The sequence below is a fragment of the Oryx dammah genome, unplaced genomic scaffold (assembly GCF_014754425.2).
Source record: "Oryx dammah isolate SB20612 unplaced genomic scaffold, SCBI_Odam_1.1 HiC_scaffold_2, whole genome shotgun sequence".
Taxonomy (NCBI): Eukaryota; Metazoa; Chordata; class Mammalia; order Artiodactyla; family Bovidae; genus Oryx; species Oryx dammah.
Window position 1 is genome coordinate 98877324 of NW_024070186.1, and position 25896 is coordinate 98903219.

The following is a 25896-nucleotide window of genomic DNA, read 5'->3' on the forward strand; positions in this document are numbered from 1 at the left end:
ACTTGGTGGTGGACAGGGAGGCCTGGCGTGCTGCCTTTCATGTGTTTCAAAGAATTGGACACGACTGAGTGAATGAACTGAACTGAACTGCTTCATTCTGTACTCCAACGCCAAATTTGTCTGTTATTTCAGGTGTTTCTTCCTACTTTTGCATTCCAGTCCACTATAATGAAAAGGATACCTTTTTTGGGTGTTAGTTCTGGAAGGTCTTGTAGGTTTTCAGCATTACTTGAGGCATAGACTTGGATTACCATGATATTGAATGGTTGCCTTGAAAACGAACAGATCATTCTGTCATTTTGAGATTGCACCCAAGTACTGCATTTTGGACTCTTTTGTTGACTATGATGGCTACTCCGTTTCTTCTAAGGGATTCTTGCCCACAGTAGTAGATATAATGTTCATCTGAGTTAAATTCACCTATTTCAGTCCATTTTAGTTTGCTCATTCCTAAAATGTTGACGTTCACTCTTGCCATCTCCTGTTTGACCACTTCCAATTTGCCTTGATTCAGGGACCTAACATTCCAGGTTCCTATGCAGTATTGCTCTTTACAGCATTGGACCTTGCTTCCATAAAAATGAAAAAGCAACTTATAAAATGGAAGAAAATATTTGCAAACCATATCTATAAGATGTCAATATACAAAATAAATAAAGGATTCATCCAACTCAACAGCAAAAAACAAAACAAAGCCAACTACTCCAATTTAAAAGTGGACATAGGATATGAGTAGACATTTTTCCAAAGACATACAAATGACTGGATAGAATTTTTTTCAAGGAGACTTTATTCTCTACAAATCTTTGAGAGAACAGGTGTTCTTGTCTTATACAGCTTCCTATAGATGATAGAAACTTGCCCTTTAACTTTGCTTTTTGACTTGCTTCTCTGTACCCATCTAATCATCTAAGTGATCCATTTTATTTTCTCAACTCTCTCTCATTTGCTCTCCGTTTTCTACCTAGTCTCTCAGGGACACATACACACTTCCATTACTCCAGCATCCTGTCTCTCACCTCTTAAAACTGCCCCTTCTCTTCTCCTTTGCTCCCATTACAGGTTTTCTTTCCTTTCCAAGATATTGCCTTAATCAATTTGTTCAGCTCTATTCAATGCTTTATACTCAGTTTCACATTGGGAGTAACCTTTAATAATCTGAAGATAGAATTGAATTGTTAAGGAATTAACAATTAATTGAATTATAAATGAAACTCTTTATAAACCCTTGCTAGAAATACATGTATCAGAAACACAGAAGTTCGGCATAATATATGAGTTACTTTTTTTAAAGTAGTTTTTTGGAGAGGGCAGGGCAGAGGAAAGTAGCTGGAACTTTAAGGAAATGTTAGAGACCGTGGGAAATGTATTCACTCTTTCAAGACAACTAACGAATGTATCATCGTCTCCCAGTTGGGTCACTGGAGGGACAGCCTCTTCAGGTCATGAAATCTGCATGACAAATGTAGATTGCAAATGTGGGTTAATAACTGTATAGCAAGAAGGATGCCAGGTAGCAGAAAAGCACATGCAGACAACGTTAATTCTGGAGTTCTGGCAGTGATGGTGTTCATCACAGCCAGGTAGGAATCACCGAGGAATGCAGCAAAACTGGCCCTGCTGGCATTTACACATGGAACAGCTCACGGGCAACCAGGTGTCATGGGGCATAGACCCACACACTTCCCTTAGTGCATGTCAAGCTCACGGTTCTCTTCACAGAGGGAGGATAGGTACCAAAGGACCCCAGATTGCAGGTTTCCCCATTCAGGTAGCAGGTTCTGTTTAGCCCTTTGCTGTTTTGGATTCCCATGGATGATATAAACTGGGAAGGCCAATGACGAACCATTATCTCTGAAGGGCTAGTCTCCCTGTAATGGATGGGTAAGTTTACGGTGGCTCAATCCAACAACTAATCCCAGTTCAAATGCTTTGGAAAAGGCCACGATCAAAATCACACTGGAAGAGATGTGCTCCATCTTCCTTTGCTCCATGGCCCACAGATCAGTGCTAATAAATATTTTGACTATAACCTTCAGGGAGATTCTCCTTCCTCAGCCATATCTGACTTTCAATTTTTTTTTAATTAAAACTTTTAGTGAGATAATTATAGATTCACATGCAAGTGAAAGAAATAACACAGAGATCTCTGTGCACCATTCCTAGTTTGCCCTAATGATAACATTATGCTAAATAATAGGATAATATCACAACCAGAGGACTTCCCAGGTGGCGCAGTGGTAAAGAATCTCCTGCCAATGCAGGAGACACGAGAGATGCAGATTCGAGCCCTGGGTCTGGAAGATCCCTTGGAGTAGGAAATGGTGACCCACTCCAGTATTCTTGCCTGGAAAATTCCAAGGATAGAGGAGCCTGGTGGACTATAGTCCATGAAGTTGCAAAGAATTGGACACGACTGAGCACACACTCACAACCAGAATAGTGACAGTAATAAATTTAATTCACCAATCAAAAAATCCAAACTTTTATTTTCAGATGTGTTGAGGAATGATCTATCTGCTGACAAGAATATGATCCCAGTGCTTTTTTCTACAAGAAATTTTCATTAATCGTTCCTTTGGGTAATCAAACTGAAACCTATGTTAACCATTTGTTCAAATAAAACAAACCCAAAGGAAAGGATTACTGTCTGTTTAAGTAGATGTAAGGAGAATTTATCGGAGAAGGCGATGGCACCCCACTCCAGTGTTCTTGCCTGGAGAATCCCAGGGATGGGGGAGCCTGGTGGGCTGCCGTCTATGGGGTCACACAGAGTCGGACACTACTGAAGCAATTTAGCAGCAGCAGCAACGGCAAGGAGAATTTATAAGCAGAAACTTATTCCCTCAGTCTTCACTGACCCCTTTCACATAGAAAACCTATGTTAACATTGCAGTTAATCTGTAGATTGCTTCTCCCACCCCACCACCCTCTATTTTGTGGCAGAAGGCACCATATTCTAAAATGCTTTAGCCAGAAGCAAACAGAATAAAGAAGGAAAAAGAAATAAAGCAGAAATTATGAAGTAGAAGAGGGTAATATCATCTGCAGGGTGTGAAAGTGTGAGGGTGAGTGTGCAGGCAGGTGGGGCAGAGGCAACGAGGACCTGGCCTGTTTCACAAAAGATCTGAGCTTGTGGAGTGGGCAGAAGTGCCCCTGCCAGGGATGGCATAGCAGTAAGGCCATGTTCAGAAAAAAGCAGCGGGGCAGCTGTGGCTGGAGCCAGGTTGGGAGTGCCTGAGAAATGCCAGGTGCAGCGTGATCATGGTACCTGCTCCCCTCCCCATCTGTGGAGGGGCAGGGCTTGGGCATAGAATTTCCTGGGTGGATCAGAGTAAAATTGCACCAGCTGGGCTTTAATTCTGGATTGCAGACTGATCCCTAGCCCCAGCCCAAGTTTGGCAGGGGGTCATATGAGTGGAGAACTATTAGTATTATGATCTTTATGAGTGTTTTAAACACTCTGTGTTTTTTGTATTAAAGTGTCTACTTCTAGAATGAGAGAACATGTTTGGCTTCTGCCACAAACCACACAACGAATTACCAAACACACACACACACACGACACAATGCAAGGAAGGAAAACTGTCCATGAAAAGATCATCATGTCTATCCTGGTTGTACAGCTCTGTCATTGATCAAAGTAGGATAAGTTACTTCTCTACTTCCCCGTTTATAAAAATGAACATCCTGATGCATGTCTCATAAGAATCACTTAAACATTATCTGGGATATAACTCAATTGATTACAATTAGATCTGAATAGTGGGTCAAATACATATGTTTCTCTGGAGAGAAATAAATGTATATAAGCACAAATCACGAAGTTCAGTCATTATCACCTAACTCTCCAAATAGGAAATGCTTCCTCTTAAATTTCTCATGAGCTGCAAATACAGCGGCGTTAAGAGAGCAGGGCATTTCTCATTAGTGCTTATGTGGGAGATCAGGAGAAGAAAAAGTCAACAGCTAGGTATATGGAAGGAAAAGAGAGGGGTAAGGATAGGAAGAAGAAGGGAACTCCCTTCAGAAAATATCTTCAGCTTTTGAGATACTTTTCACAATTTTTCTCCCTTTCACAGCTGGTGAGTCTGTTGGGAGTGGTGGTGGGGAAGGGCGAAAGGTACTGGAGTGAAGTAGAGGAAACCGTGTTGAGAAAGATACTTCAGATTGTTTTCCACCAGAATTTTTATGTCTTTTAAAAACCTCAATTTCATTCTTCTCTTTCTAGTTTCCTTGGGTAACAGTTTTAGAACAGTCCTTGCATGGGGGTCTAACGCCCTGAATTTCTAATGAGCTACCAAGTGATGTTGATATTGCTGGTATGTAGACCAACACTGAGTAGAAAGATTTTAAAGAAGTCTTGTTTTTTGAAAAAAGACACTTGTGATAATTCTAAGACTGCATCTTTATGCCATTTGCAAACAAACAAAAAAACCAAAAAAAACAAAAACGAAAACAAAAAACCAACCCTAAAATAAAGCAAAAACCAAAAAGGAGTCTAAGAATGAACTCACACATAAACGTTAAATCTCCTTATAAGTGGGTACAAGCTATATAAGCCATGTTAGGGGATTTTTTAAAGAATTCCAGAGGCAGTGTGATGTAGAAAAGGTATGCTTGTTCCCTGTGCTCCCCCTTCCTGACTGTGGAAGCTTTGAGTGTGAGTCTCTGCTCTGTCCTTCAGAGGTAGATTTCTCATCCGTACAACAGGAGTAGCCATTTCTCCCTGTAGAGTTCGTGAATATATTCGTGCCTCTCACATAGTATAGAGGTGGCTCTCACGCAGAGGATGCTCAGTAAAGATTAGGTTTCTTGTCTCTTTCCTATCTTATCTTCTGAAGAATCTGTTTATAAATAACTACCAGCTTTGCACTCAAGATAATTTTAATTTCTTATCTTTTTATTCATTCTTGGTGCATTATGACAATGCATTTTAATGATTAGGCTGTGTTACTGTACATAATTAAAATTAATAACACTTCTCTTATTTTAAAAAGTGTTTTACAAGTGTTTTTGAACTAACCTAGAGTGATCTTCTTTCCAGGTATTTTGGATGATCAGGGAAGTTTTGATATAAGAATATTGGGCTTCAGGTCAAAATATCTGACTTTGAGATGTAAACGTGGTCACTTACCAAGACTACCAAGATGCCTGAAATTGTGTTTTGTCTTTTATCCATCTCTGCATAATTCATGGTACCTATCACAATACTGCAAATGTACTAATGATGATATTTATTGAGCACTTATTACATGCAAGATGCTTTTCTAAGTACTCTACATGTATTAGTTCTTTTAGTCATAATAATCCTAAAAGGAATATTACTTCTATTTAAGGGAAATGAAATTGAGACACAGAGGAGCTAAGTGATATATTTCACTATATCTAAGCTGCAATATTTTTTCACATTGTAGCATCTCCACAATGGGATGTGTATCAATCAGAGTCCCAGCAGTAAACAACCAGCACACTTTGAGTAACCTGCGGAGAGTTTTACAAGAGCGTGCATGCTTTAAAAAGATGTGGTTTCCATAACCAGTAAGAGATAAGGAAGGACCTGGTGTCTTGCAACTGCTGGAAGGCATTACACTCCTTGACCTGAAGTTACAAGATGAAGGAATCTGAAGGAAGCAGTGTTTTTGAGAGAGCTGCCTATAGGACGATGGCTATGGGAGTGGTATACATGCGAACCCTAACACCCCCACAGGAAAAATGTAGTACTCCGACCTCACTCTCCTTCCACCTCTGATCTACATTTGATGTCAATGCCTCCAAGAAGTCAGCCTCTTAGGACCTAGAGAATGGCAGAAAAGATTGGAGAATTGATCTGGAGGAGCAAATGGAGCATATTCCAGCACAAGATGCATCCTACAGTAGAGACCATGTCATGAGTAATTGGCAGAGCATTTGTCTCCTACTGTTGCATAATCAATATGTTATAAATTAGTATCATTCTTTTATTTGATAAAGCATAGAAATTTGTTCAAGGTTACACATTAGAAGACAGTTGTGGCAGAATTTGCACCCAGATAATCTAACTCAAGAGCCCATGGCCTTAACCAGCATGCACTATAAGTAGATTCTTATTACATAGTCACAGATAAAACTTTATTATTTATTTTATTTTATTTTTTTCTGTTCTCATTTACAGCATCTCTAGAAGTAACATTACTTCAGGGGAAGAATAAAACTTCAATGTGCAAAGGTTGCAGGGAAGCCAGCTTGCACAGATTTTCTAAACCCCAGAAGATTGCATCAGTTCAGTTCAGTTCAGTTCAGTTCAGTCGCTCAGTCGTGTCCGACTCTTTGCAACCCCATGAATCACAGCACGCCAGGCCTCCCTGTCCATCACCAACTCTCGGAGTTCACTCAGACTCGCATCCATCGAGTCAGTGATGCCATCCAGCCATCTCATCCTCAGTCGTCCCCTTTTCCTCCTGCCCCCAATCCCTCCCAGCATCAAAGTCTTTTCCAATGAGTCAACTCTTCGCATGAGGTGGCCAAAGTACTGGAGTTTCAGCTTTAGCATCATTCCCTCCAAAGAAATCCCAGGGTTGATCTCCACTGAGCATGAATCTAGAATTAACAGGGCAGTGACTGTCCAGAGCACATACCACTGGGTAGGCAACGATGTACATTATGTGACCTGCTTTGTTTTACATTTGAACAGGAGCAAGTCTAACCATAGGTGAGCAGGCTTGCAGTAACTGATCTAATTATCTTAACTTCTTCCCAAACAAGTGTCATCACCTATTGACATACTTGGTTATCACCTCAGGAAAGTCTAAGTGACTTACATTGAATTTTTTCATTCTGTCTTATTTCCTCTTTCAAGTTTTCCTTTGCCTTCTGTCTTATTATTGGACTGAGGTTGATTTTCTCAGATAAAATTCACACTCTATTTTTTTAATCTCTTTATTGGTTCTTAGTCTATTCTGACAGTGCATTTTAAGTATTAGGTTGTGTCACCACTTAATTTTCTTTTTGATTATGTCTAATCAGGTTTTTAACCTACCCACCAAGATTTGATTCCAATAATTGTATTTTTTCTTTTTTAAAAAGTTTAATTCTCTTATTTTATTTCCTTTTTCCTCTTTTCTTTTTTAACTATGTTAAGCACATGTTATTTTCCATAGTGGAAAACCATAGTGGTTTTCACACTATCTTATTATTTCTAGTCATTGTGTTGCCAATTCTGGTGGTTGCTGTAATAGAAAAACAGAATTAGAGAAGAGATAGTGACCATTAAATGGTAACGGAGTGAGAAGAATTTAGAGAGTACTTTGTACAGGGGATAAAATTTGAATGAGGTCTGAAGGATAGATTGAAGTTTAAAAAGTTAATTAGGCTGACAAAGTAAAAGAAGGCATTTTATTTTATTTATCAATAACAGCAATAGTTGATTTACAATGTTCTAGTTAGTATCTGCTGCTCATCAAAGTGATCCAGTTATACATATACATATATCCACTTTTTAAATTTTGTTACCATAAAGGCTGTTACCGAGTACTGAGTAGAGTTCCCTGTGCTATACAGTAGGTTCTTATTAGTCATCTATTTTATATATAGTAGTGTGTATATGTCAATTCCAGTCTCCCAATTTATCCCTCCCCTTGCCCTTTCCCCCTTGCATTCAGTTGCTCAGTCATGTCTGACTCTTTGTGACCCTATGGATTGTAGCCTGTTAGGCTCCTGTGTTTATGGGATTTCCCAGGCAAGAATACTGGAGTGGGTTGCCACTTCCTATTCCAGGGATCGAACCTACATTGGCAGGAGGATTCTTTACCACGAGCCACCAGGGAAGACCCACCCCTTCACCCATGGTAACTGTAAGTTTGTTTTCTACATCTGTTACTATATTTCTGTCTTGTAAATAGGTTCATTTGTACCATTTTTTAGATTCCACATATAAGTGATATCACATGATATTTGTCTTTCTCCGTCTGACTTTACTCAGTATGACAATATCTGGGTCCATTCATGGCACTGCAAATGGCATTATTTTGATCTTTTTTTTATGGCTCAGTGATATTCCATTGGATATATGTACCACATCTTCTTTATCCATTCTTCCATTGATGGGCTTCAATGTCCTGGCTATGGTAAGTAGTGCTCCAATGGACATTTTTGAACTTTGGTTTTCTCTGAATATATGCCCAGGAATGGGATTGCAGGATCATATCACAGCTTTATTTTTACTTTTTAAAGGAACCTCCATACTCTTCTCCATAGTGGCTGTACCAATTTACATTCTCACCAACAGTGTAGGAGGGTTCTCTTTTCTCCACACCCTTTCCAGCATTTACTGTTGGTAGATTTTGTGATGATGGCCATTCTGACTGGTGTGAGGTACTACCTCATTATAGTTTTGATTTACTTTTTTCTGATAATTAGTGATGCTGTGCATACTTTTGTATGCCTCTTGGCCATCTGTCTTCTTTGGAGAAATGTCTATTTAGATCTTCCGCCCACTTTTTAATTGGACTGTTTGGGTGTTTTGATATTGAGCTGCATGAGCTGTTTGTATATTTTGGATATTAATCCCATGTCAGTCACTTCATTGGCAAATATTTTCTCCCACTCTGAGGGTTGTCTTTTCATTCTGTTCATGGTTTCCTTTGCTGTGCAGAAGCTTTTAAGCTTAATTAGGTCCCACTTGTTTATTTTTGTTTTTATTTTCGTTATTCTAGGAGGTGGATCAGAAAAGATCTTGCTTGTGATTTATGTCACAGGGTGTTTTGCTTTTGCAAAGAGTGTTTCGCCTATGCAAAGAAGGAAGTGGAGATTATTTGCTTGGAATTAATGTGTTTTACAGATGAGTTGGAAACACAGATTCAAAGGAAATTAGAATGGGATTCAGATTTTGAAGTCATCTTCCTATAAGCAATGAATCAAATTTTCTAGACAAAGATGTTGAATTAGATAGAGAAGCAAGCACAAGATAGAATCTGGGAAACACCACATTTTTAGGAATGGTCCAAAGAACAGAATCTAATAAAAGAGGCAGAGTGGAGTCCATGGGGAAGGAAAATCAATGGAAACCAATGAAAGAGTTTGAGGGAGGAAGAGGCAAAAATTTCAAATTCCTTCAACATGTCAGGTAGAATAAAAGTTTTAAATGTGTTTGAGTTAATCAGTGGATCATTGATGACTGTCATAAAAGCAATGGGGAGGGCTATAAAAACTGCTCTCTGGGCAGTTTTTGATTATATATATATTTTTAAAAAACCTTACTGTGAATCATATTAGGAAATATCCCCAAATACCTTACTGAGGTTCTTTTTGTATAATATCATAATATTAAGTAGCACATTGGTCAAGGAGTTTTTTTTTTTTTTTTTTTAATCATAATGCTGACATTTGATGTCTTATTTGCAGAACCCTTTCCAAAGAACTTTCATGGAACATTCAGGCAAAATTTCACCAAAAAATTCTTATATTTCTTAGAGAAAAGCATAATGCCTGACTTTTTTCAGATTCCTTTGCTACTTTGAGCAAAAAATAATTATTAACATCAATAATACACTATAGATTAACCTGACTTGTCAATAAGGAATGTACTTTTAAGATATTATTGTACTTGTAATTAAAGTTCTTGCGCCTCCAGGTTATTCCACCCCTCGGACTCAACCTTAAGGTTCTTTTTCCTTCTGGGCATTTTGACTACTGTGGGATCCATTGCCTTCTGGAAGTTTACTGGATGCAAGTTATCTATTAGTTAATCAAAATGGACTTTACATTCAAATTATATTTATTTAAATGGGAAATTCATAGGCAGCAAAATTTATGATTGTTCTATGCTACCTCGATAGTCCTAGTATTCAATACTATGGCACTGGTAAAAACACCTACTAAAACAAAATAGTAGCAACAGCAGCAGCCAACAGCAAACAGCAATAATTGTCATTATTTGAATGTTTACTACTCTGCCAGGCACTGTACCATATGCCTTACGCATCACTTAAACTATTATTTTTCTTATTAACAAAGACAGAAATATATATTGGAAGTAACTGATCATTTATGTGAAAAGCTTTTATGTCTTTTATGCATGTGGTTTTGGATATGTCAAGGTATAGCAGTGAATATAACACATAATGTAAAAAAGGAATAATTTTATTCCTTTTAATAAAAAAATATAACACAACACATAATAAAAAAAAGTTTTTCTTTAAAAGTGTAAATAGCTTTTTATCACAATTGCTTTGCCAACTAGAATTGTTAAAAGAGGAATAATAAGTACTAAATCAAATTACAAGGACTCTCCTGGTGGTCCAGGAGTTAAGAATCCACCTGCCAATGCATGGCACATGAGTTTGATCCCTGGTCTGGGAAGATTCAACATGCTACAGGGCAACTAAGCCCCTGCAACACAGCTACTGAGCCCCAGCTCTAGAACTTGGGAGCTGCAACTACTGAAGCTTGAGCACCTTGGAGTCCATGCTCTGCAATAAGCAAAGTCACCGCAGTGAGAAGCCCAAGCACCACAACTAGAGTACCCACCACTTGCTGCAACTAGAAAAAGCCCACATGCACAGCAATGAAGACCCAGAGCAGCCAAAAAACAAAAATAAACAAATAAATCAGATTGTTTTTTCTTTTTCCTACATTTGCTGGCTCCCTAATGTTTTTGACACACACATAGATAAAAGAAGAATGAATAGTCTTTGAGCTTTCAAGCTTGTTTTAGCTTAGCTCTAATTGAAATGTGGTCCTAGGAACCCTTGCAGGAGGTCCTCAAGGTAGGTTCTATTTTCATAATAATACTAATATGTTTGCTTTTTGCACTTACATTCTCTTGCATTCATTTTCTAGATGCTACATGCATATGTTGATATTGTTGCTTTGATGGCTTATGGAGTGAGTACTTATGTATTATTAGTGTGTGTGTTTCTAAATTTTCCTATGGCAAATTCTTTGGGATCCTCAACAATTTTTAAGGGTAGAAAGACATACTGAAACTAAAAAGCCTGAGAATTACTGTTTTAGCTAAAAGAAAATATGAATTAGGACCACTTATTATTGAATTAGTCTTAAATTGGGGGAATAAAACTTTAGAAAATTATATAAAATTATAAGATATTATCAAATGTAAAAAAGTAATGAAAATTCATGAGCTGTATCATTTGGCTTACCTGAACTGACTATAACTTACTGAGTTGACTATAAATTCCTAGCTGTGGGTCTCTCTCTTTTTTTAGAGTTATAACAAGGTTCTTGTGGTTAAGACTCAGACTCTTAAGCTGCAGAGTTTCCTGTCTTTGTTTTTGTCTTGTTTTGTAAATAAATATATATATATATTGCCCATCTTCTTTAAAATTAATACAAGCATAACTTTGTTTTTTGTTGACTACAATAGCCTTAATAACCTGCCTTTTGGACAAACACCATGCGGTTAAGCCAGTTAGTCAGTCAGTCTGTGGTGTTTTGTTACTGATACCATAACAGATTAGTACTCTATGGGACTTGGTCTAAAATGCCTTAAATATGGGTTATTTTTGATGTAAATGCTTTCAATTTTTAGCCTAAATAAATATTTGTTGATGTATTCTACTTATCCCACTTATTATTCTTACCTTCCCAAATCAAATTGTTTACGATATCTTTTTCTCTTTTTTTTTCAAGTATCCTGTTTTTCAAGATACCTTTCTAAGTCAATTCTGCCAAATATGCTATAAGTCAGCATTAACATATACTGTGGAAATATTTATCAGAGATTCCTAGGACATACAATTTTCTCTTTAGTTATTTTTAAAATAATATATTTTATTTTATTTTGGTGAAATGTCCTTCTTACAGGACATTCAGGCAATACAGAAAATGTAATTGCTTCAAATTCCACCACTCAAAACAACCACTCTTAACATGAGCTGAACAGTTTTCTATGAATATGTGTAAAAAGAAGGAAAGACAAATTATTTTATGAAAATTATTTCATATGAGCATCTTACCTTAAATAAAAATTATTACATTTATTGTTACTTTATTTTAAGCTGGCAAAAGGAGCAGATGTAATTACTGAATGTGAGATAGAAACGTCCCTACCATATACAAACGTGAATGTGAACTATGATCTTTGAGTGATAATGCTGCATCGTTATTTGTTCATCAATTGCAACAGACGTACTTCTCTGGTAGGGATGATGGGGGAGGCTACGTACATGTGGAAGTAGGGGGCAAACAGAAACCGTTTGTACTTAATGCTTAATTTTCTGTGACTCTCAAACTTCTCTAAAAAATTAAGCTTACAAATAAAAAGTAAGCTCCTTTTCAGAAGCAATATTTTCTAGTGTACCATAATGATACATAAGGCAGTCAAAAAAACAAAACAAGCACAGCATGGCAAGTAGAGAAAGTAAATTTGCTTAAGTGTCTCTTCCAGTTAGTTTGGACTATTGCCCCCTATATATTGAAAAAAAAAATCTTTACCAGATGGGACACTAATTTCACTAATTGTTCACTAAGACTGTGAACAATATTAAGCACATGATGTAACTATCCATTTTAAAACCTGCATTTTCACTGTCACTGTGTCTGGTGACTCCCTGCCATGGCAGATAAACACAAGCGTCACACTTTGTCACACTACCATTTCTTTCACTTTATGTTTTGTTGGTTTTATGTTATTTTTACATAAGTAAGTGTTAGTTGCTCAGTCGTGCCCAACTCTTTGTGACCCCATGGACTGCAGCCCACCAGGCTCCACTGTACATGAGATTTTCCAGGCAAGGATACTGGAGTGGGTTGCCATTTCCTTTTCCAATATATATTTCCTTCTTCAATATATATTTTTACATATTGAAGGTTAAAACACTTGTGTTCTTTATAAATAATTCTCTCATGTTTAAATTATATATTTAAATGGATTTATTGTTCTTCACAAATCATGATTTAAATTTTTTATTTATTTTTTTGTTGTTGTTGGGACATATATGGCAGAACGAGAAGAAGAACTAAAAAGCCTCTTGATAAAAGTGAAAGAAGAGAGTGAAAAAGTTGGCTTAAAGCTCAACATTCAGAAAATTAAGATCATGGCATCCAGTCCCATCACTTCATAGCAAATAGATGGGGAAACAATAGAAACAGTGAGAGACTTTATTTTCTTGGGCTCCAAAATCACTGCAGATGGTGACTGCAGCCATGAAATTAAAAGATGGTTGCTCCTTGGAAGAAAAATTATGACCAACCTAGACAGCATATTAAAAAGCAGAGACATTACTTTGCCAACAGAGTTTGTCTAGTCAAAGCTATGTTTTTTCCAGTACTCATGTACGGATGTGAGATTTCAACTATAAAGAAAACTGAGCACTGAAGAGTTGATGCTTTTGAACTGTGGTGCTGGAGAAGACTCTTGAGAGTCCCTTGGACTGCAAGGAGATCTAATCAGTCAATCCTAAAGGAAATCAGTCCTGAATATTCATTGGAAGGACTGATGCTGAGGCTGAAACTCCAATACTTTGGCCACCTGATGCAAAGAACTGACTCATTTGAAAAGACCCTGATGCTGCGAAAGATTGAAGGCAGAAGAAAGGGATGACAGAGGATGAGATGGTTGGATGGCATCACCAATTCGATGGACATGAGTTTGAGTAAGCTCTGGGAGTTGGTGATGGACAGGGAGGCCTGGCGTGCTGCAGTCCATGGGGTTGCAAAGAGTTGGACACGACTGAAAGACTGAACTGAACTGAAATGAACTATCTATTGCTTTTGTTGTATGTTTTACAACTGAAGAAGTATGAAAGGAAAGATTTTAAAAAGTGAGTGTTTGTATCTGTTTTAAACTCTCTCCTGTCTTCTTTGGTTTTGATCTACAGGTAAGATGAAATAAAACCTATTGTAACTCATTCTAATCCAGAGTATGTCTGTCGCTCTGTTATGCCACTCATTGAATATGTAGTTGGATCTATTATCTTACAGTGTAACCATGGAGTTATTAGCACCACTAGTTTTCATTCTAAGAAAAAAAAGATGAAAAAAAAAAAAAAACCCAAAACCCTTGCAGGAGCAAAATAAAATAAGACAGAGTAACAAAGTCTTACTCACAGTCATAACCATTTAGAGACTACTGATAAAATAAAATATTGCTAAAATGTTAGAACAGATACAAAACTGTAGCATTTTCAAAATAATCAGCCACGTTGCCTGTGGTTCAGATGTGAAATAAGCAAAGAACAGTTTCTTCTGAGCCCTGATATTTATGATGACCACAATTGACCACACCGTGAAAACCTAATGCTTGGTTTGTGTGTGTATATGGCATATTTGCATTCATGTGTTTAATGCTATTGACAAAATGTTTGTATTAGTGGTGGAAATGTTTGTGATAAGAATCAACCTGAACAGGAAATTCATGTGAGTAATTATTTCAGTGCTAAATATGCACTTTAGAAAGGCAGTAGAGGAGAAAAAGATGTGAAAGACTGCCCAGAGAATTGGGGGAAGAAGTGCAGTGAGGCAAGCTGGCTATGGAGTGTGATGAAATAACTGGAGCCCAAGATATGTCCAAGCAGAAGCAGCTTAAGCCATGCTGATAAAAGGCTGTAAGGTCTCCACAAGTGACCTTGAAAGTGAACAGATTTTTGCACATAGCTTACCACCAACATAAATAAAAAGGTCTGACTTCTGAGACTAAAGTCAGTATGTGAGATATAACATGTTGTTTAGTTGCTAAGTCATGTCCAGCTCTTTTGTGACCTCATGGACAATAGCCTGCCAGGCTCCTCTCTCTATGGATTTCCCAGGCAAGAACACTGGAATGGGTTGACATTTCCTTCTCCAAAGGATCTTTCCAACCCAGGGATCGAACCCATGTCTCCGGCATTGCAAGCAGATTCTTTACTGCTGAGCTACCAGGGAAGCCATGATATATTAATAACATACACAGGATGTAATTATTATAAGAAGGTGTTAGTCACTAAGTCATGTCTGACTCTGTGATCCCATGGACTGTAACTCTCCAGGCTCCTTTGTCCATGGGATTTCCCAAGCAAGAATATTGGAGTGGGTTGCCATTTCCTTCTCCAGGGGATCTTCCCAATCCAGGGATCAAACCTGTGTCTCCTGTGTTTCCAGCATTGTAGGTGGATTCTTTACCGTTGAGCCACTAGGGAATTGAAAGGAGAAATAGGCAATTTTGTAATTACAGCTGGAGACTTCAATAAGCCACTTTCATTAATGAATACAACTAGATAGATAGCCAATAAGGAGATAGAAGACTTGAACAATATTATAAACAAACTAGATCTAACAGAAATACAGAACACTCTACCCCCTCAAAAAAGAAAACACAGTTTTCTTTGAGTGTGACTGAGACATCCTCCAGGACAGACTATGTGCTAGGCCACAAAACAAGTCTCAATAAATTTAAAAAGATTGAAATCATACAAAATATCTTCTCTGACAACCATTGAATGAAACTAGAGAAATCACAAATATGTGGAAATTAAACATTTTAAAAAAATAAATAATAGAACAGAAAAGAAATCATAAGGGAATTTATAAATACATTGAGATAAATAACATAATATACCAAAATTTATGGAAAACAAAAACAGTGCTCAGAGGCAAATTTATAGTTGCATACCTCTATTTTTAAAAGAATAATATTTCAAATCAAAAACCTAACTGTATACCTTAAGGAAGAAGACAGGAATAGCAAACTAAACAAAAAGCTGAATATATAAAAAATCTGTACTACTCAAAACCAAACAATTCAATCTTGAATAGGAATTTTTCCAAGGTAGATATACAAGTAAGCACAAGCCCATGATAAGATGCTCGGTGTCACTAGTCACTGCTACTGCTGCTGCTAAGTTGCTTCAGTCGTGTCTGACTCTGTGCAACCCCATAGACAGCAGCCCACCAGGCTCCCCCGTCCCTGGGATTCTCCAGGCAAGAACACTGGAGTGGGTTGCCATTTCCTTCTCCAGTGCATGAAAGTGAAAAGTGAAAGTGAAGTCGCTCAGTTGTGTCCGACTCTTAGCGACCCCATGGACGGCAGCCCACCAGGCTCCTCCGCCCATGGGATTTTCCAGGCAAGAGGACTGGAGTGGGGGCCACTGCCTTCTCTACACTAGTCACTAATGAAATACAAATCAAAACCAAATGAGATATCACTTAACACCCACTAGGATCCTACTACTACAACTGCTGAAATGAAAAAATAGGTGTAGACAAGGTTATAGAGGAACTGGAACTCATATAATACTAGTAGAAATATACAATTGTGAAGTTACTGTTAACAGCAAATTGGTGAGTCTTCAATAAGTTACACATAGAGAGGGAGACAGAGACAGTAGAAAAGGAGGATGCTGAGCTCACCTTCCCCACGAACAAATCAGAAATACAATTATATGTGGAAGAATTATTACTGAAAACAACATGGAAACTGTCACAAAGGCTCTTCTATAACCAGCACTGTAAAGAAAGATCCACAACCAGTTCTGTAAAGAAAGATCCACATGAAGTTAGTTAGGGAGAGAGGAGAAGCCATCAGGTTAGAACCCAAACCTTAGCAGGAAAACAAGAGAAGGGGGATATCATGGGCTCAGGGATCCTCCCTGGAAGGAGCAAGGACTTTAAGGTGCCCCAGCACAAGGGTCCAACACCGGTAAGATGAGTCTTTTTAGCTGTTTTGAAAACCAGTGGGACTTACTAGAGAGATGAAAGAAACCAAGATAACACTCTTTTTTTTTAAAATTTAATTGGAGGATAATTACTTTTCAGTATTGTGATGGTTCCCACCATCATTCATGCATGATGGTCCATAGATCAACATGAATCAGCCTTAGGTATACTTATGTCCCCTTCATCCCCAAACCCCTCCAACTCCCCTCCCTCCCATACCACCCCTGCAAGTTGTTACAGAGCATTGGCTTTGGGTGCTCTGCCTCATACATCAAACTCTCCCTGGTTATCTATTTTACATATGGTAATTTATATGTTTCAATGCTATTGTCTCAAATCATCCTACCCTCTCCTTCTCTCACTGGGTCCAAAAGTCTGTTCTTTACGTCTGTGTCTCCTTTGCTGCCCTGCATGTAGGATCATCAGTACCATCTTTCTAAACTCCATACATATGCATTAATATATGGTATTTGTCTTTCTCTTTCTGACTTATTTCACTCTGTATAATAGGCTCTAGGTTCATCTACCTCATAACTGACTCAAATGTGTTCCTTTTTATAGCTGAGTAATATTTCATTGTGTGTATGTATTATAACACTCCTGAAGAGCATTGTACATGCTTGCTTACTCCTAGGAACAACATACAAGAAACAGATTGAAAACTGCCTGGGGCTCTGGCCAGTTTGCCAGAGAAGCCCTTGTGTATACCCAGCCACATTGGGTGCCAGCTTTATCCCCTCTTGCTCTAGCACTGCTCTCCATTGTGAAGGCTGTCCTTACCAAGAACAGTGTGTACACTTAGAGGAAACAACCAGTTCAGACCCAACCCTGCTTCACACCAGGGTGGAGGCAACATTTACCAGCACACAAGTTCTTGCCCACATTTACGGGGAGCTAAACTAGTTCCATGGTAGACACTAATATTTTCAGCAGGGGTAAAATGAGCTCAGTAGCGTGACTCTAAACCCTCTGACCTGACTCAGTCTCTAACCAAGGAATGCACAATGGAGAAAACGTGATCCAGCACAGACATGAAGTCACTAGCCCCCAGGTCCCTTCCACTATCCCAACCAAGGCAGAGAGTGCCATCACACACACGGGGAGAAACCCAACTCTTCAGAGCTTCTGCTCCAAACCCTTGGGCCTTGCCCCTAGTTTGCACCCTATCTGCCCACTCAGATAGGGTGGTGACTTCCATTAGGCACAGGAGAAGCTCACATTTGGCTCTGTCTCTACTTCTCCACCTCCAGCCTTACATCCCACCAAAGTGATGGTTGCCAGGACACCTTGGGGATATAAGTGACCCATGCTCACTTCAGTTCCCCCTATCTCACAAAAACCACCAGACACACACAGGTGGCATTGGGTGGTAATACTCCCACCCAAGAACATCTCTTTAAGATAGGGTAGGTAACTGTTTCACCTAATTTCATAGAGACAGAGAAAGTTAAAATAAGAAGACAGAGGACTATGTTTCAAAGTAAAGGACATGGGAAAAAGCCCTGAAAAAACCTAGTGAAACAGAGATAAATAATTTACCAGATAAAAGCATTGAAGCACTAGTAATAAAAATGATAACTGAATTTGGGAAAAGAATAGATGAATACAGTGAGAATTTTAACAAAGATCTAGAAAATATAAAAAAGAATCAGTCACAGGTGAAGAATGCAATAACTGAAATAAAAATTACACTAAAAAGAATTAAGAGCAGAATGGATGATAGAGAAGAATGTATAAGCAATGTGGAAGACAGAAAAATGAAAATCACCCGATCAGAGCACCAAATAGAAAAGCAAATTAAAAAATAAATTTCAAGAGAGCTCTGGGACAAAATCAATCATACTAACATTTGCATTATAGGGTTCCCAGAAGGAGGAGAGCAAAGTGTTGCAAATATATTTGGTGAAATTACAGCTGAAAGCTTCCTGAAATTGAAGAAATTCCCAAACAAAATGAACCCAAAGGGATCCACATCAATTATGACCACTTTGACCAGTGTGTGCTGATAACTCACTGTAGTTTTGATTTGCATTTCTCAAATAATTAGTTATGTTGAGCATCTTTTTATATGCTTTTTGGCTGTCTGTGTGTCTTTGGAGAAATGTCTATTTAGGCCTTTTACCCATTTTTTAAAACTGGGTTATTTGTTGTTTTGTTACTGAGTTGTATGAGCTGTTTGCATATTTTAGAAGCTTAGTCCTTATGTGTTGCATCATTTGCAAATATTTTCTCCCAATCTGTAGGTTGTCTTTTCACTTTGTTTATGGTTTCCTTTGCTGGGCAAAAGGTTATAAGTTTGATTAGATCCCATTTGTTTATTTTTGTTTTTATTTCTATTGTGTTGAAAACTGACCTAAGAAAACATTGGTATGATTTAAAACATATCATATTAAAATGGCAAAGTTAAAGATAAAGACAGAATTTTAAAGGCAGCAAGGGACATAAAAAGAGTCACAAATAAAGGAACCCCTATAAGGCTATCAGCTTATTTTTCTGTAGAAACTTTGCAAGCCAAAGGGAGGGACATGATATATTTATAGTGCTGAAAGTGGAAAACCTACAACCTTGGACAACTCTACCCAACAGAGTTATCATTCAGAATTAAAGGGAAAATAAAGAGCTTCTCAGAAGCAAAACCTAAAAGAGTTCATCTAAATGGATCTTACAAGAAATGCTCAAGAGTCTTCCTTAAGCAGAAGAGAAAAGGCTACAACAAGAACTAAGAACTTATAGAAAAGGAAAATTCTCACTAGTAAAGGCAAATATATAAAGAAGGTTAGGTATCAACCATTTAAATAAGCAAGGTTATCAGACAAAAATTGGAAAATTAAATAGAATTATAATAAATAGGTGATAGACAAAAAGATGTAAAATATGATATCAAAAACTCAAAATAATGAAATTTTGTCATTTGAAGCAATGAAGCAACAGGGACGGACTTGAAGGGTATTATGCTAAGTGAAATAGAGAAAGTAAAACACTGTATGATGTCACTTACATGTGGAATCTAAAAAAGTATAAGAAACTGGTGAATATAACAAAAGAGAAACTGACTCACAGATTTATAGAGCAAACTACTGGTTACCAGTGCAGTGAGCAAAAGAGGAGGGAGAAATAGGAGTAGGGAATTTAGAGATACAACTATCATGCAAAATGAGCTATGAGAATATATTGTACAACACAGGGAATATAGCCAGTGTTTTGTGATAACTATCAATGGAGTATAGCCTTTGGAAGTTGTGAATCACTATATTGTACACTTGTTACTTATATAATATTGTACATCAACTATACTTCAATGAAAAAAACAGACTGAAAGTTGCTGCTGCTGCTGCTAAGTCGCTTCAGTCGTGTCCAACTCTGTGCGACCCCATAGATGGCAGCTCATCAGGCTCCACCGTCCCTGGGATTCTCCAGGCAAGAACAATGGAGTGGGTTGCCATTTCCTTCTCCAATGCATGAAAGTGAAAAGTGAAAGTGAAGTCGCTCAGTTGTGTCCGACCCTCAGCGACCCCATGGACTACAGCCCACCAGGTTCCTCTGTCCATGGGATTTTCCAGGCAAGAGTCCTGGAGTGGGGTGCCATTGCTTTCTCCAGTTAGGGAGTGAAAAAAGCTGTTTCCTGCATTTGAAATGACTAGAAAACTAAGGTAGTAACACTCATCTCAACAAAGTAAAGTTTAAAACAAATTCTATGACTTTTTTGTCAATGGCATTATATAATGATAAAAGGTTCAATACAAGAAGAAGATGTAACATTTGTTAACATACATGCATCTAATATAAGAACATCTGAATATGTAAAGCAAATATTAACAGATGTAAAGGGAGAAATGGACAATAATACAATAACAGTAGGTGATTTTAAACCACAGTTACATCAATAGGTGTCTTCTACACAGAAAATCAATAAGGAAACAATGATCTTTAATGACACATTAGATTAGTTGGACTTAACATATATCTATAGGACATTTCATCCAAACTAACAGAATACACTTTCTTTGCATGAGCACATGGAACTTTCTCCATGACAGATCATAAACTAGGCCACAGAACAAGTTTCAGTATGTTTAAGAGGACAGAAATTATATCAAGCATTTTTTCCAACCATAGCAGTATGAAAGTAAAAATCAATTGCCGTGAGGAAATGGGGGAAAACACAAACATATGGAAGCTAAGCCACATGCTACTAAAAAACCAATAAAGAAATAAAAGAGGAAATCAGAAAAAAATCTTGAGACAAATGAAAATAAAAACAACTTTCCACAATCCATGGGATATAGCAAAAGCATTTCTAAGAGGCATGTTCATAGTGATATAGGCTTATCTTAAGAAACAGAAAAAAATCTCATGTAAATAACCTACCTTACCTAATTCCTTTAAAGGAATTAGAACAAGATGAGTAAACAAAGACCAAAGTCAGCAGATGGAAGGAATAATAACAAAAATCAGAGAGGAAATAAACAAAATAGAGAACTTAAGAAAAGAAAAAGGAAAAAAAGAAAACAATAGAAATGGTCAGTGAAACCAATTTTATTTTTTTACTTTACAATACTGTATTGGCTTTGCCATACATTGACATGAATCCACCACAGGTGTACATGAGTTCCCAACCCTGAACCCCCCTCCCACCTTCCTCCCCATACCATCTCTCTGGGTCATCCCAGTGCACCAGCCCCAAGCATCCTGTAACCTATATTGAACCTAGACTAGCGATTTGTTTCTTACATGATAGTATACATGTTTCAATGCCATTCTCCCAAATCATCCCACCCTTATCCTCTCCCACAGAGTCCAAAAGTCTGTTCTTTACATCTGTGTCTCTTTTGCTGTCTCGCATACAGGGTTATCATTACCATCTTTCTAAATTCCATATATATGTGTTAGTATACTGTATTGGTGTTTTTCTTTCTGGCTTACTTCACTCTGTATAATCGGCTCCAGTTTCATCCATCTCATTAGATCTGATTCAAATGTATTCTTTTTAATGGCTGAGTAATACTCCATTGTGTATATGTACCACAGCTTTCTTATCCATTCGTCTGCTGATGGACATCTAGGTTGCTTGCATGTCCTGGCTATTATAAACAGTGCTGCGATGAACATTGGGGTACACGTGTCTATTTCAATTCTGGTTAGTGAAACCAATTTTAAAAAGATAAACAAAATTGATAAACCTTTGACCAGGTTCATAAAGAAAAAAAAAAAGAGGATTACAATAAACAAAATAAGAAATGAAAGAGGAGAAATTACAACTGATATCACAGAGAAATGCAAAAAATAATGAGAGAATACTACAAACATTTATATGCTAAAAAACTGGACAAATTAGAAGAAATGAATAAATTCCTAGAAAGAGACAATATTCCAACACTGAATCAGGAAGAAAAAGATAATTTTAACAGACAGATCACTAGTAATGAAATTGAATCAGTAATCAAAAAGCTCCCAGGAAACAAAAGTGCAGAACCAACCACGTCATGCTCTTCCCAGAGCATGTGCAACTGGCCAGGGGGATCCAAAGCATTTAGGAAATGCTCTGCTGAGCTCCTAACACTGGCCCATGTCTCCAGTTGATACCAGAGACTCTGCCCATAGCCAGGACCAGAACCTTACAGTACGAGGTGCTGCCTGGCTGGACTTGTCTCTGAGCAGACTGTGTGTACTGCTTTCTAGTAAGGTTTTTTTTTTGTTTGTTTGTTTTTTAAAGAAGAAGACTTTGTGGCTTTCCTCTATAACAGAGGTAATATATGAGAGAATCAACAATTTCTAAAAGTCCTGAGAATAATTTTCAGATGAAGAGACTCCAAAGTTGACTTCACTTTGAAGATTATTCATGTGACTGATGATTTGGAAGACATCAGATTTCTAGGTTATGAGTACCATTTAATTTTTTTTTACCATACATATATTTACTTTTATTTAAAACATAAGGGAAAAAGTTAGAGATGACCACTTCAATCAGTTGCATGGAAGAGCCTGGTGTGTCCAGGATACAAATCTCTGTCCTTTAGACTAACCTCATCATTAGTGACAGAAGCAAGTTTCTGTGTGAACTATACCTATCAACAGTTTTTATAGCTTTTCAAAAACTCAACTGGGATGAAAATAGAAAATTGCTAAGGTTTGATGTTCTGCCTCCTTCTGGAAAATGCCTGTCAAAATCATTCAGAAATTCTAGCTTGAAGAATGTATTTTATTCTTGTTTGCAAATCATAGAAGATGTACTATAATTTATACTTCAAAATTTTTCATTCCAGGATTTTTGAAGAACATTTTCAATGTTTTTACAGGTACTTTTATAACTTTCTTATAGAGATATAATAAAAATAATTTTTTAATGAGAAAAATTTAAAGCAAAGTTACTGTTATCAGAGATTATACTGTGTTCTTTGTGTGTTAGTGTTAAGTTCTTCATTTGGACACTGCCAACATCCATAGTTTTTTTTTTAATTCATTTATTTTAATTGGAGGTTAATTACTTTACAATATTGTAGTGTTTTTTTGTCAAACATCGGCATGAATCAGCCATGGGCACACATGTGTTCCCCATCCAGAACCCCTCTCCCACCTCCCTCCCTATCCCATCCCCCAGGGTCTTCCCAGTGCACCAGCCCTGAGCACCCTGTCTCATGCATCAAACCTGGACTGGTGATCTGCTTCACACATGATAATAACACCTTTCAACACTACCCTCTCAAATCACCCCACCCTTGCCTTCTCCCACAGAGTCCAAAAGACTGTTCTTTACATCTGTATCTCTTTTGCTGTCTCACATATAGGGTCATCATTACCATCTTTCTAAATTCCAGGAATGAATGAAGTTGCTCAGTCGTGTCTGACTCTTTGCGACCCCATGTACTGTAGCCCACCAGACTCCTCCATCCATGGGATTTTCTAGGCAAGAATACTGGAGTGGGTTACCATTTCCTTCTCCAGGGGATCTTCCTGACCCGGGGATCGAACCCAGGTCTCCTGCACTGGGGGCAGACGCTTTACCGTCTGAACCACCAGGGAATTCCATATATGTGTTAGTATACTTTATTGGTGTTTTTCTTTCTGACTTACTTCACTCTGTATAATAAGCTCCAGTTTCATCCACCTCATTGGAACTGATTCAAATGCATTCTTTTTAATGGCTGAGTAATACTCCATTGTGTATATGTACCACAGCTTTCTTATCCATTTGTTTGCTGATGGACATCTAGGTTGCTTCCATGTCCTGGCTATTGTAAACAGTGCTGCAATGGACATTAGGGTACATGTGTCTCATTCAATTCTGGTTTCCTCAGTGTGTATGCCCAGCAGTGGGATTGCTGGGTCATATGGCAGTTCTATTTCCAATTTTTTAAGGAATCTCCATATTGTTCTCCATAGTGGAACAGCCATAGTTTAAACAAGAGAACTGAGGGATGTATTTTTGCCTCCAATGGAATACAGTATGAACAGATAAAAACCTTGCCATTCTTGTGTAACTGAAAGTAGTTTAAGAAATATCCAGAGAATGGTAAGTGACACCCAGAGTCTTTTAAATATTGTGTGAAAATGATTAGTGAGGGTGGATACTAATAATGATGTGTCAGTAAACTGAATTCAGAGATAAACTAAGACATTGTTTGATAAATTTGGGAAAACATTTTCCTGTTCAATATCAATTCATTTTTATGTAAACATAAGAATAAAGTTTATCTATCTATGAATTAAAAAAATCACATCAAAAAGAATAAAATACCTAGGAATAAACTTAATTGAGGAAGTGAAAGACCTTTGAAAACTATACAACACTGATGAAGGAAATTCAGGATGATACAAAGAAATGAAAAGATATCCCTTGTTCATGAACTGGAAGAATTAATATAGTTAAAATGTCCATACTACTCAAAGCAATCTGCAGATTTAAGGCAATTCTACCAAAACACCAATGACATTTTTCACAGAACCAAAACAAAGAATCTTAAAATCTTTATGGAACCACAAAAGACTCAGAATTGCCAGAGCAATCCTAAGGAAAAAGAACAAAGCTGGAAGTATCATGTTTCCTGATTTCAGCCTATACTACGAAACTACAATAATCATACTGGCACAAAAACAGATACATACATCAATGGAACAGAACAGCGAGCTCACAAGTATACCCAAGAATTTACGGTCAATTAATCTGTGACAAAGGAGGAAAGAATACACAATGGGGAAAATATAGTCCCTTCAATAAGTGGTGCTGATAAAATGGGACAGCTACATGTAAAAGAGTAAAATTAGAACATTCTCTCATATCAAATACAAAAATAAACTGAAAATGGATTAAATATCTAAAGGTAAGACTAAGCCATAAACTGCCTAGAAGAAAACATAGGCAGCATACTCTTTGACATAAGTCTTAGATATATATTTTCAGATATGTCTTCTCAGATAAAGGAAACAAAAGCAAAAATAAACAAGTGGGACCTAATTAAATTTAAAGCCTTTTGCACAGAAAAGTGAATCATTGACAAAATGAAAAGAACCTACCACGTGGAAGAAAGTATAGCCAATAGGTACATGAAAAGATTCCCATCCTCTCTAATCATCAAGGAAATGCACATCAAAGCCACAATGAGATATTACCTCACATCTGTCAGAATGGCTATCATCAAAAGGCAATAAATAACAAATGTTTGAAAGGATGTGGAGAAGAGGGAACCCTTATGCACTGTTGGTAGGAATGGAAATTGGTGCAGTCAATATGGAAAACAGTACTGAGATTCCTCAAAAATCTAAAAACAGAACTATCCTGTGATCCAGCAATTCCACTCCTGGTACATATTTGAATAAAACATAAAAACTAATTTGAAAAAGACATGCACCACAATGTTTTTAGCAGCAGTATTTTCAATAGCCAATATATGGAAGCAACCTAAGTGTCCATTAACAGATGAATGATAAATAAGTGGTATATACATAGAATTACTTAGCTATAAAAAAGAATGACATTTTCTTTGCTACAGCATGGATGGACCTACAGGGTATTTTGCTCAGTGAATATGTCAGATGAAGAAAAACAAATACAGTATATTTTTTTGCTGTTAGCCTGTCCCTAACCCTGTGTGGCCCTGTTTGGCAGACTTCTCTCATTTGGAGTTTTAAGTAACAGAGAATTCTGCCTCTTATTTATGTGAGTGCTGTGTTGTGTTCTGTTCTCAAAAAAATCTTTCAATCTTATAAAATACTTGACACTGTCAGAAGGATAAAGTGGTCATGACTGCTGACTTGTATAGCTTCTTGGGG

The 25896-nt window shown here is 37.4% G+C and overlaps 1 pseudogene; it reads right to left on the reverse strand.

Moving 5' to 3' along the window:
• Positions 1–1418: 1418 nt before the first annotated feature.
• On the reverse strand, positions 1419–1979 carry LOC120859138 (annotated as a pseudogene).
• Positions 1980–25896: the final 23917 nt, after the last annotated feature.